We start from the raw sequence: 17,909 nt of genomic DNA on the forward strand, positions 1-17,909 counted from the left end.
CTCTTATATCTTAGCTATCGGCTTTTAAACTTTACATAAATAATATCTTTCGGCAACAGGATGGGTTAACAATTTATGCCCGGCATATACTCAAATATCTAAATTGTCGAGTATTCGATTATTCACTAACATAAAAGTAATTCAAACAATTTATTCCATACCCATATAACTCATTGTACAACTGTTCTTCATTATCCTCTATTATTATTTAATAAAAAGTCAACAACGTGTTACTTTAGAATATTCACTTTCTTTTCTTTCGCAAAATGTCGCTGTTTAAAATGTGTTATCATGAAACAGTTTAGTTTACTTTTCCCATTTAATTTACTAATGAAAAAGTTATTAGGTCAGTGACAAAAACCAAAAGACTTATATCATTATTTTAAAACCTGAGAACGAAATAGAGAAGTGTTAGGTAAAGCTATTTTAACATTGCTGTTAGACACTGGTTGTTGAGCAATAAAAAATAAGACGCATTAGTAATATTATTGTCACATGAATTTGAAACAGTTTAAAACAATACATGTATTTTTAGTTCATTTAACTACCAAATAGATTAATTTATCTAGCTAATTTTTTTACTCATGTAAATATTTGAGTATATTTACTCTAAACTGTATATAAAGTAAAATCCGTAGTTTTCAAGTACACCAGCCAGTGGACCGTTTAGCTTTAGGCATTTGGTTCTGCAATACTAACATGACAGATGATTTATTCAGTTCTAAAATCAGCGATGTACCAGGGCAAACATGGTGCTGTTTGACCAAAGCCCCATTCAGAGTACAGAAACATTTAAATAAAACCACTTAATCCGTCAACATTTCCCTTTAACATGTAATGTTTGCTGTGGAAATATAACTGGTGCTATAGGTTGTTTTTGAAACATTTAACATTGTTTAAGAGTTTGTCCTAAAAAGCTATCACATGTAATCACATCCTAATCTCGAGGTTAAATATCTTATTGCCAACGTAATCCTTGGTAGACTTAATGGCTACCGGTTTCGACACACTTATGGTGTCATTGTCAAGCCTAGACGTGGTTTAGTATTTGTGGCATTAGTATTTGTTAAGTAATCCGGAAGGCAACACCTCAGAAATGAAGTAATCACATCGTTACAATTTATTTTGTCGATCCTCTAAGCGTCCAATTTGTTACATTCTTCTATTTAAGGATGCAATATTTTACTCAAGGTGTTCTGGGTCGCAAAGAAATTCAAGAAATATGGAGTATCGATAGCCTTCAGGACTCAGAACACCATTCCATTATATGTCACTTGAAAATGGGAAAGCTACAAATGAGACAGTGCCTTGTTCGATCAAATATATGTTGTTGATTTTCAGCCGTTCCTAAATTAATATAAATCTACTTATCATAGATCAACTATAGAGCTCGTAGTCACAAATCTCATAAAATATTATTAGTATTGTGTGTTGAGACAATTTTCTTGTTATGTAATTAACATTGCAGACTATTGTATGGTTACCATACATTTTCTGCATTATCATTCCTCACGTATATGTCAATATCTATAAATTACTTTAAAATTTAAAACAACAGAAAGTAAATCAGTTAATATTACAGATTTGAATTGAACTATTCTGGTCGCACGTTATGAGCAAAAGCGGTGATTTAATGAGTTCATTATTCATGATTGCATTTGACGTCTGATTAGTTAAAATTCAGCGAAACATAACTTCAAAGAGATTGCTTGATCACTGATCTGCAGTTATATGAATGTGGTTTGATACATTTGATTGAAGCATATATAAGCACGAATCTTAGAATCAGCTGGTAATGCTAACAATATTTTTTTTTTTACTTAGATTAACTTAGTTTGAAATCCAATCATCGTTCTAATCATTGATATTTGGCGTTTAAAATATTTTATTACAATGCTATTTGTAATACATTACAAAAAAATTTTGATGAATAAAAGTATTTAGAAAGTAAAATAATTTAGTAGGTCAGAGGTTTTCTCTTCATATTTTGTTGTAATGCAGTCTTTGAAATTTAGTTTTAAAATTAACAGCTGTTTCAAGATTTTATAAGCATTTATATATTTGAAATTGTTTTATTCAAACAGGAATGTATTCGAATATTCTAAAATATAAAACAGTTAAAAGAATTATGTAAAAGAACTGTAAACGAACGATTGTAGAAACAAAGGAAAATAACATGCTTAATTGGTTATAACGTTGTGCTTCAAAAGTCAAACGACATTTTTTGAAGAACATTCTACTGTGGAAACATTTTACTGCAATAAAAAACACCAGCTGGCTTTTAAAGTCTGTCTTTGTAAATATTTAATTTAGCTTGGACCTGATTGTCTAACGGTAAGAGACAAACGTTAGTTAAATTTTTCATGCTTGTAAGCTAGGATTTGAGTCATTAAACATCGTGAGAAGTTAAATATATTTCTACATTAGAAGCTTCATGTTCACTAGTATATACAGAGTGTTACACAACTCTCTCCTGAAACTCCATGGTCATGTTCCTTAGGTCAAAACAAACCAATATAATTAAAGCATGCCGTATCTCGCTTCATTATCTGTGTACCGGTGTGTATGTATTTTTTACATAACTTCCCATAACTTTAGAACCACTTAAGGTACCAACATCAAACTTGGTACGGAAGTTATGTAAAAATACATACCCAGTGGCAGACGGTAAACGAAGCGAGATAGTGCATATGTTTATATGATACATTTTTTTGTGACTTAAGGAACATACCGATGGAGTTTTGGAAGAGAGTTTTGAAACACCCTGTATACATTATATATATACAGCAGTTTTCGTAAATTTAAACCCTTTTAAGAGTATGCCAACCTCTTTAACCTGTATTAGCCCATCCACATAGGCCATATAGACCTGTACGTGGAACGTGTCCAGCGAAGCAAGGGATGAACCAGTACAGTACAAGGGTAGACTGCACTGATAAAAATTAGTGTTGGCTATCAGGATCCGAACCCATGACATCGCTGTCTTGGGTCCAAATTCCGGGTCGCTATCGGCTCACCAATGAATAACTTAATAATTAACTTTTTCGATATCTAATCAAAGTAATCTCATATTGAAGAATGTTTATTTATTATAAATAATTAATCACATTAATTTATTTATAATTCCTTATTTATCAAATGTATCTAGCCTAATTCATAAATAATAGAACAATCTAGTAATCTCATGACTAGTAATCCTATTTCATGTTTCGTTCGCAGAGGTTTTGCACTAGTGTGAGAGCGTATTTGTATAGTTTAAATATTTCACACAAAGAACAATCTACAACAAGCATAACCAAAAGAGTAGTAAATAAAAGATAGAAACTACTTGCCAAGAGTGTAAAGTCGTTTTCTCAGCTCCGTTGATCGTTGACATTACGACAACCTCAGCATTAACTGTCGTAACTTTACATAATGGAACACTTTAAAGTTCCGATTGTGAAAGTAACCGTTACACGAAAAGAATAGCCTATAATTTGCTATCCTAGACCGTCGAATCAGCAAAATTTCAGGGATTGAAAACGCTTTACAACTTAAAAATGTATTTAATCACTCGGTACAGTAAGTAACTATTTTTTACTAATTTCAAAGAATATAATAATTTTTAGTTCATTGGAAATCGCCAAAAAATAACAGTAGTGTCAAATAGCGATCACATAAGACCTATGGTCCTATCAATTCGTCTTATGTGATCGCTGGTGTCGAGGGAAGTCTTAATGTGTGATAACCACATACATAATTTAACTGGTATAAAAACTAATTTAATACACAATCAAAAATCCTTTGACTGTTGTAATAGGTAATTCAAGCTATAACATATTGATGATCAATATTATTTTTTTGAGGAAATATATAAAGATAATACTAAAATAACAGTAGATATCTCAAGTGGATTTTGTGAGGGCTCTACAATTAACTACACAAACGTAGATGATGCTATGTCTGATCCAGTTTTGATTGGCTCTCAAACCAAATTAGCCTGATTCTCAGCCACTCTGAGAATTATCTTGTATTTAATTATTAGATTATACGATTATAACTACAAAGTAAGAAAAAAGTACCTTATAAAATTGTACCCAAGGGGTTTATAGGTGTTAAAAAAACACGTACTAATAGTTATTCGAGATTACGACTCAGCTGGTAGTTAAAATTACTACAGAAATCTACAAGTTATATTGTAGCATTGACTATCAACATTCGTAACTCAATAATGACACCAAAACATATTTTTAGAATCGCATGGTTTACTAAACATAGGAGAGAAGGAGGTGAAAACATTTTGTAAATATCTCAAAATGTTACTTGGGTGCTAATTTTGTTACCGTACACTTCCAATGTAATTAATATGCATAGTAATACAGAACATATAAAAAATAAAAGTGAAATAAGAGATATTTGCACTTGCTGCTGGCTCCGAGTTTATTCCAAGCAATATAAACATTTCGCCCACAATATTTGGACGCTGTCAGTTTGTACAGTGTACACGCTGACGCCAGCGAAGGTTTTAAGACAATTTAGCCGAGAGAATATTTTATTTACAATTATTTATCATTTCAAATATCTTACCAAAGTATCTACATTTTTTCATATTTAAAATATCCTATCTGAACTTGTTTTTTATAGATGATAAATTCTACTGTAACACTGGAGTGATTTACTGAACACAGTTATATTATTTATATATTATTTATAAACTATAATTTTTTTTTATTTCACCCTATATTGCAAGTGTAACCCGAGTCTGTTAAATAAATAAAGTCAGTTATTGTATGGATTAGAAAATGAATTTTTCTCTTTAATATACGAAATTAGTACAGAAATAAATTTATCAACGTAAGTAAATCACTTTAAGATAAAGTACACAGAATTTTATTATTCATTTAATTTATTAAGAACTTGTTAAAAAATTAAGATTAAATACCTTTTAAGTGATCCCTTGGCTGAATAAGTAAATAATCTGTAAATAAAACGAAACTTAATGCGTTATATGTTTACAAAACATATAAAATAATCAATGTATGGTCAAGTTCAAACTTGAACCAATTTCTTGACTGAACAAATTACATTATTGTATTCCAAATATTTTAATCGTCAACAAAATAATAGTCTGTTATAATGTGTGAATAAAATAATAACCAAAGGCTGTATTTGACTTAACTATAAGATTTGCCGTATTTTTGCCTTTTCTGCTTCTGGTATTTTAATTGAGGCTTAATTGCAGTAACCTACAGATGCAGAGATAGGTAATTGGAATAGGATCAGGCAAGATTAAATATTCAATTAACTCAGCTTAGCAATAACCACTCATCGAATCCTTTTATGGAATCAAGTTATTTTCCCCCGATAAAATATTAATATGATTTCATGATTTAAGGCCTCGTTCGATACCTAAAAGCATCAGTCCACCCCAAAAAACCAGTTACTAGACCAAAATATCAATATTATGTTGAAATATGTATTTATCAAAACTGAATAAGATTAATTGTCTTAGAACAATGAGTATTAGACAGAATTCCTAAACGTTTCAATCCATAATTAATATGTGAAATTATATCGTCATGCAACTTTCTTCGTTAATAAAACACGAAGCTTAAGAATAAAATATTTAAAAAATTCAAGTTCCACTTTACGATAAATTCTTTAGCTTTATTATCATCTAACTTTCCCTTTTATTTTTAACAATGACAACAAAACTAGAACATTACCGATATACTCTTTCTAAACGAAGACAATAAAAAGAATAGATTTATTAGGTTACAGATTGTGTTGCATAAATGTTTACACAAGAATTTATTTTGAGACTCGTGTATATTTTTGTAAAAACACGATGTATTTAAACATAATTTATGTTAAGTCACATAGGTATGTACTGAACAAAGTGGCATATAACTTAATCTGAAAATAGTTTTTTTATTTACCTTTTTAATCATAGTGTGGCTGAATAATCAACAGACATAATCAAATCGTGCAATAAACGGTTGTTTATTAGTCGAGTTAACACACTTGGTTAATTTTGGCAGCAACAATTATTACTTCATCAGTACAACTCAATTATCCTTAAATTGTATATAACAGCTCAATTTTAACAACTAGTTAATCAGGCTATAATGTTTGATAGTTTTAGTAAACTAATAGACTAATACAATGGGTCTCTATCGATACAAATTCTTTTCACTATTGTCACTTATTTTCATGAGATATAAACAATATATAGCCATATTTTAGCTCACAGTATTTAAACCAGCTCTCCAAAATCATAGTGAAGAAGTTTTTGTTTTTAATACGTGTAAATACCTATGTCAGGCAATAAGGTACTTATGTTTACCTGATGAATAAAGTTGAAAAAAGGAAACTGAAGAAATATGTATTACAATAATGGATGTCTGCAACTCGAAACAATTCCAAAGATTTTGGATTCAAAGCATTTTCATCACGTTAACTATAATATATTTTACATAAATACTGAAACTACACTTTTACTTAGGTGGATACTTCAACTTGGCTTTTTAAACTCTATAATAATTAGTTTCAGTTTTAAAAAACCTATTGACATTGAGTTTTTTTAAATATCGAGGCATGTGAAGTGGCAAACTCCATTGAAGAGGGGCAGGTGGGTTCATCCCATTAATTGACATTTTTAATAACATTTAAATAATAGTAATATCACAGACAATATAATACTTTAATGTTGTCTGTGGTAATATTTTATTTATATAGCTATAAGGTTTATCACATAAATATATTATTTGGAATAAGTCAAACATATCCCAAGTTAGTTTTTTGTATTTAATTTCGTTATGTGCTAAACGATATTGCTTATCAGCTTTCATTCATACATTTAATAATGTATTTCGAATTAAAATTGCATTTTGTACGATTGAATTTAAAATTGCAATTGTGGTTCATTGGCATTAGCTATTAATATTATGTATCTTACAGTAATTTATATTACGATTTATGTAATCCACCAATCTATAAAATAATAATGATAATAACGATAATGATGATAATTATGATAATGTATTATTTGATCTATGTTGACTTTAACTATGTTTTTCTCAGAACCAAGCACAGAGAGATATACGAACCCCATTAGAGAAATAACAGGTCTTTATCTGAGATTTCGTCGTGGATGATAAATGAAGGCTTCAATTACTACTGTTTTTTTTTTTTTTTATCAAACACGTGAATGAATAAGAAATAGAATAGTACGAAAATTGTCAACTGTTTAAGTGACAGAAATATCTCGATTAACCAGATCAAAAGAATAATCAATACACTCCCTGTCCCAGGGATTGGTTCTTTTAGGCCTTTGTCAATAGGTTTAAGTTAGTATTTTGTTTCCACTTGCATGCCATGTAACAAAACATTCTCTTCACTCAATTTCCGGTTGCTCTTTCTCTGCGGAATGAATATTTTGTAACGAAGGACTGCCAGTATTTTGTTTTACGGTGATTATTTTTATAAAATAATTAATTTATAAAACTCATTTAAGTAAACTCAACCAAAACTATTTATTTACAAAAACAATAATCATGTAAACAAACCAAATAGCAGATGATTCATAACTTTATAACTCAGCTGATAACAATAATCCTACATTTCTCCCCACCCAATTTAGGCTGAATTTCCGAAACTGTGCTCATCTTCAGGTTCCGTTTGCATTTTCCATTGAGGTGGATCAGTTGCACCTTCTCTTGCTCTCAGCTGGTCAGCGTGTTTTCTCTTTATTTCTCCCCCAACTAAAACGTTGTATGATAGCTCTCCCGTCCTTTCTTGTACTGTTCCTGGTCTCCAGCCCTTCTTCGTTTCATTTTGAACCCACACTTCTTGTTTGGCAGAAAACTCCTTTTGTTTGGATTTTAAGTCGTGGTAGTACTTCTGTCGCCACACTTGATTTTCTATTCTCTCTCTGCTATTATACCTCCACCTATCCAAAGCTGTTGGTAATCTTCTACCATAGAAAAGGACTGATGGTGGTTGTCCTGTGGTCTTTTGTGGGGTATTTCGATAGGCAAGCAACACTTGTAAAAGTGCAAGTGATGAACTGAGACCTTCTTGTTTGCAAGCACTGTATCTACTCTTGAAGGTTCTGATAATCCTCTCTACTAAACCATTGGTTTTTTGGATGATACGGTGCCGATGTGACATGACATATGTTATTGTTCTTACAAAAAGCCTTAAACTCATGGGACGTGAAGGGGGTGCCATTATCGGATACAATTTTTTTAGGAACGCCGTACCTCGAAAACCAAGTCCTTAATCTATTTACAAGAGCAGCAGTTGTCGTACGGTCCATAACTTCGATCTCAACCCACTTTGAGTAAGCATCGATTCCTACTAACCAGAATCGGTTGTCGAATGGACCTGCGAAGTCGAGATGAATTCGCTCCCAAGGATCACTTGGCACATTCCAAGGATATAGAGGTACTTCTGTGTCAAATGATCGGTTACTCTGGCACGGGTGGCATCTACGGACATAAACCTCGACATCCTTATTCAGATTAGGCCACCATACATAATACCTTGATAGGGATCTCATGGCCTCTATTCCAGGATGTCCTTTGTGGAGTTCTTTTAATACATTTTCTCTCAAAATCTGTGGCACCACTATTCTTCCTAATCGCATGATTATACCGTTTTCTAATGTCAGCTCTTCTCTCTTATTCCAATATGGTTTCATGGATGGTGGCAAGTTTCCTGTATCTTTTGGCCAACCATGTTCCAGGTAGTCTATAAGTTTCTTCATATTTGGGTCTTTCTTATATTCCAGTACAAGTTCATGATTTGGATAAACTACGTCGATTTTCTCCTGAACCAATGCTCGAATCTCTCTCTCATCTGGATCCAATACTTCTTGTGTCTTGAGTGAAAATCTAGACAAAAAATCAGCCAAACAATTATCCTGTCCTTTGATGTACTGGATCTCAAAATCATACTCCATTAAATACAAAGCCCAACGAACCAAACGGTTGTTTACTACTTTGGTAAGATCTCGATGCATTCCAAATATTCTTTCAAGTGGCTTGTGGTCCGTCCTCACCTTGAAATGTCTCCCACTGAGGTATTGTCTAAACTTCTTTACGGCAAAAACTAACGCCATAGCTTCCTTGTCAACTGTAGCATACCTTTTTTCTGCTTCCGTTAGTGTCCTCGAGGCGTACATGACTGGCCTTTCCGTTCCATCCGGCATCAAATGTAACAGCACTGCACCAACCCCTTGTTCACAAGCATCACATTCAATAATGATCGGCTTTGATATGTCGTATGGAACTAATGTCTTCTCTAATGACAGGATATTCTTCAACTTGTCGAACGTACTTTGTTCGGTGTCAGTCCATTTCCATTTAGTCTTCGTACCAGTCAGCTTATGCAAGTTCGAAGCGATAGCATGAAGATTAGGTATGTACCTTTCGTAAAAATTTAGTGCTCCTAGAAAAGCTCGTAATTCTTTCACGTTTCTTGGCCTTGGTGCGTGTCTTATGGTTTCAACTTTGTCTTCGGAGGGATGAATACCATTCCCATCTATTGTATGACCTAAATACTTAACAGATTTCTGAAATAACTTACATTTTGATAGTTTTGCTCTTATTCCACTTGATTCTAGCCGCCTCAAAACTTCTCTAAGAGTGGTTATATGGGTAGTCTTATCCTTACTAGAAATAATTATGTCATCAAGTAGAACTCCGACATTAAGTCCTTTTAGTAAACTTTCCATGTACCTTTGAAATTTTGCCGGACTCGAGGAAAGTCCAAAGGGCAACCTTTTGTAGCGAAAGTAACCTACATGAGTTGCTATTGTCAGATACTTTTGTGACTCGGGGTGTACTTTCATTTGCAAGTACGCGTCTCGAAGATCTATGACTGAAAATATCTTTCCATCAGTTAATTTGGAAGTCAAGTCATCAAAGGTTGGCAAGAGGTGTCTTTCCGGGACGATGTTTGGATTCAAGGTTGTACGAAAATCGCCACAGATTCTTACTCTACCTCCGCCCTTGTCTACGTTAACTGTTGGGGTACTCCATTCTATCGGTGTTTCGGAAGGGTCCACTGGTTCCAAAACTCCTTCCTGTACTAATCTCTGTAATTCTCGCTCCACTGCCTCCCTTAAGGGGAATGGAACTCGTCGTGCCCCGTAAGATACAGGTTTTGTTCCACTTTTTAGATGGATGACTTCATTAGAGTCAGATATCGTTCCTAGCTCATCACGGAAGAGTTCGGAAAACTCCTGAGTTAATGCCTCTACTTCTTTTTGTAACTCTTTTCTATAACTTTCTTCGTTCTTACCTGCCTCTTTACTACTTGTCTTTCCATTGTCAATACGCCTAACCATTACTTCTCTAGGCAAATTAAGATTGAAAGCTACACTCCACGGCAACCCAAATAATGGAACATCATCTTCTAGTAATACAATGACCGGCAATCGCTTAGTACGATTACGTAAAGTAACGTCCACAAAAGCCTTACCCATGACTTCTAGCTTATTTTTCCCATAGCCAGTGATGACATCAGACGTCTTTTTGAGAGATTCGCCACTTGAATTTATCCTATCCCAAAGAGACAAACTTATAGCACTTACCCGAGCCCCGGAATCAAACTCCATTCTAACATTATACCCGTTCAATTCTACATCTATTGTAGCTCTGGGAACCTTACTCTTGACTGACCTAATTTGTGTACCACTAACATCAATATCAGAACTACACTCATCATCATAAGTTTGATTACAAGAATCATCTACTTTTCTCAAATTACCATCTGTTCTCTTGACAAAATTATTTTTACTTTTGCACATTCTTGCGAAATGGCCTCTCTTTGAACATTTCTTGCACACAGCAGAAATAGCAGGACACCTATCTTCACTAGGGTCATGTGTAAACCCACATCTATAACACCTATTGAAGCCAGTAGATTTCTGTACCTCTGGTTTCCTATTTTCCTTACTGTCACTTACTTTGAAAATCTCATTTTTACACGCATGTTTGGAAACTTCTTCTCTCGCACGTTCCATGGATTGAGCTAACTCTAGTACTACTGTTGACTTAACTCGCTCACCTCGGTTATCAACTCCCTCGGGCCATCTTTGTCTGACTTCGACTTCAAATTCTGGACAGTTGCTTCCTACTGCAAACCTATCTCGTACTCGTTCATCTAAGCTATCTCCATATTTACAACTTCTAGCTAAAGACTTCAATCTGTTATAAAACAAAATAAATGTCTCACCATCTTTTCTTATAGCTCTTTCAAACTCAAACCTTGTTGCAAAAAGGGTCCTTGTAGGCTTGAACAACCGGTTGGCTTCCTCTTTGACTTCGTCGTAGGTGCACTCCTCCCAGGCCCTTGGATACATCTGGTCCGACAGTGCCCTGAGGTGCTCCTCTCCGATATTTGCCAATAGAAGATCTCGCCGAGCCGCCTGTTCTTCTGAGTCAGCACCACCCAGTCCCTTAACTCTGCAGGTCAACTCAAAACGAGCTATGTAGTCTTCCCACAATTGTTCACTATTGTACTCTTTAAATGAAAATCTGCTCATTCTATCTTGTATGCAAGACATGTTACTAAAATCAATTACACTCTTATACTGAGATTGGTCTGTTTTCCTCGGCATTTCCTCGTCGCCAATATAAAATAATTAATTTATAAAACTCATTTAAGTAAACTCAACCAAAACTATTTATTTACAAAAACAATAATCATGTAAACAAACCAAATAGCAGATGATTCATAACTTTATAACTCAGCTGATAACAATAATCCTACAATTTTCATTGAGTTATTTTACGTTCTGTCAAAAATAGTAAATTTCGTCACATTGGTCAATACTCAACAAATTATTACTCTTAGCACTATAAATCATTTCTATTTTATGGAAAATAATTTTACATCGTCTACATTGTCGATTTAAGTTTTTATTTGTAGTGCAATATACATTACAGCCCGATGATAATGACACGTATATGTTCGCAATGATAGAATGAAGCATTAGGTCGGGTTCATTTTCTTTAAAAAAATCAAAGAACGAATTTTACAGCCATAAATTTTGTACAGCTGATGTCCTCGACTCCATCTGATTATTTTCCGCTCTAGGGAGAAAGAGGGCTACATTAAACACCCAACGTATATATCTAAAATTACAGTTTTTGCTAAAGTATGACAAAATATATATTTACCTTAGACCATTTTAAGTAGCATTTTCAATTCAACGTAATGCATACGTTCTCCAATGATCTACAAAATGTATTTACTACGTGACATTAGTAATAAATACTATAGTCCAAAAATGATAAATCTTTAAAGGTAGGCCCATACTGAAAGTAAAATTTGGTGAACTCCCTAAAATCTTGCCCAGCCTCGAAGCTCCATCACTGGTCTTGGTCCAATTACTGGAGGCTGTAAACATAATCTGGGATGAGATGAAGCCACAGACTGAGACTCTGCCACATACATCTGGGAGATTTAGAGAGACGCCTTTTTTTAATTTTGGATTTTACTTTATACGAAGTAAGTAAAACATTTGTGAATTCTGAGTTCAGAGTGTTTAATACAACTAAACAAACAAAATATACAGTCTTAAAATGTTTTGTTGGTTGTAAGTTTATTTTCAAGTTATTTTTTAGATTTTTCATGGAAAAGATTGCGTATTGTAATATTTCAAGAGTAATTAAGGGAACCACTTAAATAGACATATAATTATGATTCTGTTTAGGTGTAACAAAACAAAAAGCTTTAAACTCGTTTAAAACTCTGCAGTAGACAAGGAACGCAAAAGGAATTGCATCATATTAAATTAAAAAGTAGTTTCATGTTATGAGACTATTCCGTCATCTTTTTTACTTTGACTTAATTAATCGATATTGTTATCATATCTAACTTTGTACCTGATTTCAACCATTCTAATCCTCTATTTTTATATGTAGAATACTTCTGCACTAATCTCTCTAAGAAAATTGACCAGGCAGATCTTTATAAGATTAAGGTAATTCGGTGAAACACTCGTTTAGTTATTATAAAACTGTTATTATTTAAACAAAAATAATAATAATAAATAATAAAACAGTTATTATAAAACTGTTCTAGAGGAGCTTTGTAAAAATTCATATATGAGTTACATGTGTTTGTGTTTATTTGACTTCAAAGTTACCTATGTTGCATTCAGTTACTTTTAAATTAGTTCATGAAAATATGTTTTGTACAAAGAAAAGTCTTCACAGAGAAACATTTCTTAAAATCTTGTAAAATAACAAACTTTAACCAATCGTAAAACATTTATACGACTAATAAAACCATATTTATTTGTGGTCTAATTAAATATTTAACTAATGTTGATGGTATATTGAATTTTAATCTAAGTCAAATAATAATAAAAAAATTATTATAATAATTTACAACTAATATAAATGTATAAAATTAATAAAAATATCTATGGTTCTTGCCGTCAACGCAATCAGGGGTGATATTCCACTACGGCCGTTTCGGAGATGACTCCATCGTCAGGTGCGTAGTGGTACACTAAACGATAGTATTGTATCACATTTAACACGAATTGTCTTCATTTGCATTGCGTCATGGGTTGAATAAATAATACACATATATGTACAGGACAAATACTTTGGAAACAGTGTATTATTCATACAAAACTTGTTATAGTTTATTGTACCACTACGCACCTGACGATAAAGTCATCTCCGAAACGGCCGTAGTGGAATATTACCCCTGATTGCATGACGGTAAGAACCACAGTTATTATTAATATATTATCACGCAATCTGTCACACTCAAGAGTATAAAATGAATATAAAAAATCCCAATCTATATTACTAGCTCATGACTACTAGCTCCTGTAATTAAAGTATTTACTACAACAAATAAAGTTTATATTTTTAATTAACATATTGAGCAATAAACTATAAAGATAAATGTTGTCAGGTAAAGTAAGAATGTTTCTATAGAACAACTTAACTAAACAATATATGAACATGCAATACAATAATTGAATATGCTATTTGTTTAACAAACTTTTTGATTCAGTCTTTAATATCGTAACAATTATTTAATGTTGTACCTAACCAGAAAAACATGTTAAACTGGTATAGCATACCGCACAAAATCTGTAGGCTTTTAATCAACAGCCAAAACAACCTCACCCATGTAGTACCAGCTGATACACGTTGCTTGTGTATCGTTGTTTTGTTGTGTATTCTACAACATTATGTACACGTGTTGTCACATGCAGCTGTTTTTTGTTAAATAGCCAGAAAAAACAGTAATAAAGTATCACTATACAAAGTCAGACTAAATTACCTTCTTAAATGTAGTACACTGTAGTACTTTTTCTGTTATATGTTGGAAACGTGTACTTATTTTAAAACTAGTATGAAAAGATTTTAGTGATTTAATTTCAAGATTCGTGGAATTATTTTTTTCCAAAAAGATTCACTTTGCCGTATCGTGAACTTACTTTACAGCACTAGTGTGATAAAGCAACGGACCAGTGGGGTTCAGGGATTGAGAGCAAAGACTGTTACGCATACTTATCATCTGGTTAAGATCATATTCAAAATCGTTATTTTTTCAAAAATTTGTTATTTGTTATTCTTCTACTATAAAAATAATCTAAAAGTAATTTTAATTTGGTTTGTTTTGATTTAAATTTTGTAAATAGGTAATCAGTTATTGAGATACAGCGTTGCTCAAAATACACAAGATTTGACCTCTTGTAATTGAAAGAGTACTTAAAAAGTGAGCAAAAATACTCCTAAAAGTATTGCAGTACCCTCTTTCTGAAAAAGGTAACAGAAAGGGCATAAGTAATACAGTTTACAAACACAATTTCAAAAAATGTTATAGGTCAATAACTAATAGTTTAAGCAACTCAGGTAGAATAACCTGTATGATGCTAGTAGAAGTTTTTAAGCTCCTCTAAGTTTTACTCTTGTCGTAAAGACTATCTTTAAGTGGTCGTTTCGTAAACTGCTCTACTATTATCTTACGTGTACCATAGTTTATTAAGGATAAGAAAACCGTAAGCTATTATAAATAACAGGTTTTGCTGATCATACAAAAAAATTTAATTCTTACGTTATCTTATTAACCATACCGTTATACGAGGAAGGTTTTTGTGACACTTCCTATGTAATACGTATTAAATATTATATTTATATAAAAATATGATCAGCTTCATGATTCTTCAATGTAAGTCAGGTTTAGTCGAAAATTAGATACCATTATGCAAAGTTCTTTAATATTACTAGATTTCCTTGGGGACATGGATATCCTCTAACTCTAAATACATTCTGCGTTTAATGTTTATAATCTCGAGTAACGTATTAAATATTAAAAGTTTCCCAGAAACTTTTAAACTAATCGCATAATGTTTACGCAACGCTGTTGTTAATTTTCAAAAGTTGTTTAAGAAGTTTTTTTTTTATTTATTACTTTTGTATGATATGTTTGAAAACCCTTCTTAGTTATTTTCGTTATTAACTGTTTTGGCCTAAACTTATAACTTAATTACATTTTATTAAACCAACCCATATGTACATTTTCCGTCTTTAAAAGGAAAGCTAGTACATATTCCCTCTAACTATTGTTTCATAAAAAAAATTCGAATCGGAGACGTACTTTTTACATTCTTTAAAATATTACTTTAGTAAGTGGTTTTTTAACAGTTGGTTAAATATTTGACTAATGTATGTATGAGATTTATATATCGGATGATAATTAGGTACACTGAGTCGATAATACACCAGTGGTAACATTGTTTGAAGCAAAGGAAATAAAAAACAATGTTAAAAATTTTACTGCTGTTTTGAAATCTTTTTCCGTTCTTTTATACTAATCCAATAATTAATTATGTTTTTTTATAATTGATAGGAAAATAAATAAAAAGTCCATGTCTTAATTGTAAAATTACAAATTCATTGTGTATGTTTTCTTCTTTAAATATACATATTGGGCGTATTTACACCCAATATGCTAGTGTTTGAATTATAACATTTGGCAGCCGTCCAATCTTGGGACAATATGTATAAAAGTGTTTTATTATAAGATCCTCTTTACGACATCCAGCCCACAACATCGTGACAGTTTCTGTGTAAAAACTTCTCACAATCTGGGAAAATGTTCTATCTCCCTTCCGCAACAGCAAACTTTTACACAATCCCTTTCTAAGTTCCAAATACAAGAACAATATTTATTGTGTTAACAAAATTCTCTTAGTAGAGATAGTTGACCGGTGCACACGAAGTTTTGCCAACAGGAAAACAATTTTTTTACAGGTAGACAATCTACTGTGTACCAACTCGTAACAATGGGCTCAATATCATTAAGTAATAGCATTATCACGAAGCTAAAACGTGATATGATTCGTAATTGGCAGGATTTGAACGTGGGATTTCAGTACTAAAGATTAGCGACCCAAGCACTTTATTAACTGGCTCATATAATAAATTGTGATATAATGTAGAGTAAACTATAATATTACCTTACTCATATTTGTCAGTAGTTGTTACAACACCTTTGGGTAATGTTAGCTCCTAAACTAATGCAAGGAATTGTTATTTTACAGTTTTGTTTATTATGGTTACATGTTAATTATGCATATTTTTTAGTTTTTTTTTATGTTTTGGTTCGTGTTAACAGGATGATTTACAATTAAGATTTTATACAGGCATCGAATTACATTTTAAAATACATTTATCTATCCATTTGCTTATGGTTTGTTAACTAAGGTACCGGATACGCGTCTGTGGTTGGTCCAGAAAGTGAACAGTGAAATCAGCTGATCATATAAGGAATTATCCATTCCCGCTCTAGATCGGCAATGAGCTATTTTGCGTACTTTTTTAGGCATGGCAATGTGATAATTTCCATACAGTGGTAGGAAAACACTTTTTTGAGTACAGTTCTAAACTGCTAATCAATAACCAATACAAAAAATAATCAAGATATATTTATTAGTCAATAGGTATCCAATCGGTAGCTATTATTGAAGTATTTGGAATAATTATACAACTTTCAAGGTATCATAATAAATAATATGAATCTACTGTATGTTTTATTTAACAACTCTCTTATTCCAAGTACAACATATGACTCTAATGTTATCACCTAATATTTTACGATATCAACTGCTATATCTGTAAAGTATTACAGGCTCTAACCTCACTTTGCCAAACGCGTTTTCAAGAGCCTGACTCAGATGTTAGCCTTCAACACTCGAAAGCACGTAATCGATATGAGCAGAGTCAGCTGATCGTGATATATTGTTTCCGGCTCCACATTATTTCATATCTTTGTAGTAAAGGGTATAAGCTACATAGATAATTTATAGTTTGGCTATAATTTTTAAATAATTAAAAACTATCTAAATCGTCTATATTTTTGCTTTCAATATATATTTCAGTTGGTATAACTTTGCAAAGCAGTTACTCGTCCATAATTTTTGTCTTTTATATGAGTGATATACTCAGTCCTATAGATAATAGAGAGTTGGCATTTATAGTGCAATAAAATTTGGTATAATATACACATGTATAGAGATTAGGTCCAGCAAGACATAATCTCTTGGAAATTCGAGAAGAAAACGCCGAGGACATAGACAGATGGAAATGCTATGTTACTGAAGCCAAAAGCCGACTGTACAAATGGCCATGGTAGTAAGTAAGTAAAGCTAGACTATACAGTATACATAGAAGTACTAATGTTTTCAAGGTTATTTTTTTAATATGAATAACACAACCCTTCTCACAAATCCATAAAGTTTTCATTCCATAAATTTTCTAAATCAAATGGTTCATAAATATAGTATGATGTCAATATTTTGTGAGAGCTAAGAACACGTACTTATGTAACTGCAGTATATTTCTTCAAATGGTTTGACCACTTAAACAGTATAAAAAACATCACAT

The sequence above is a fragment of the Macrosteles quadrilineatus genome, unplaced genomic scaffold, assembly GCF_028750875.1.
Source record: "Macrosteles quadrilineatus isolate MER2022 unplaced genomic scaffold, UCM_ALF_1.0 Scaffold_6__1_contigs__length_79288215, whole genome shotgun sequence".
In the NCBI taxonomy this organism is placed as follows: domain Eukaryota; kingdom Metazoa; phylum Arthropoda; class Insecta; order Hemiptera; family Cicadellidae; genus Macrosteles; species Macrosteles quadrilineatus.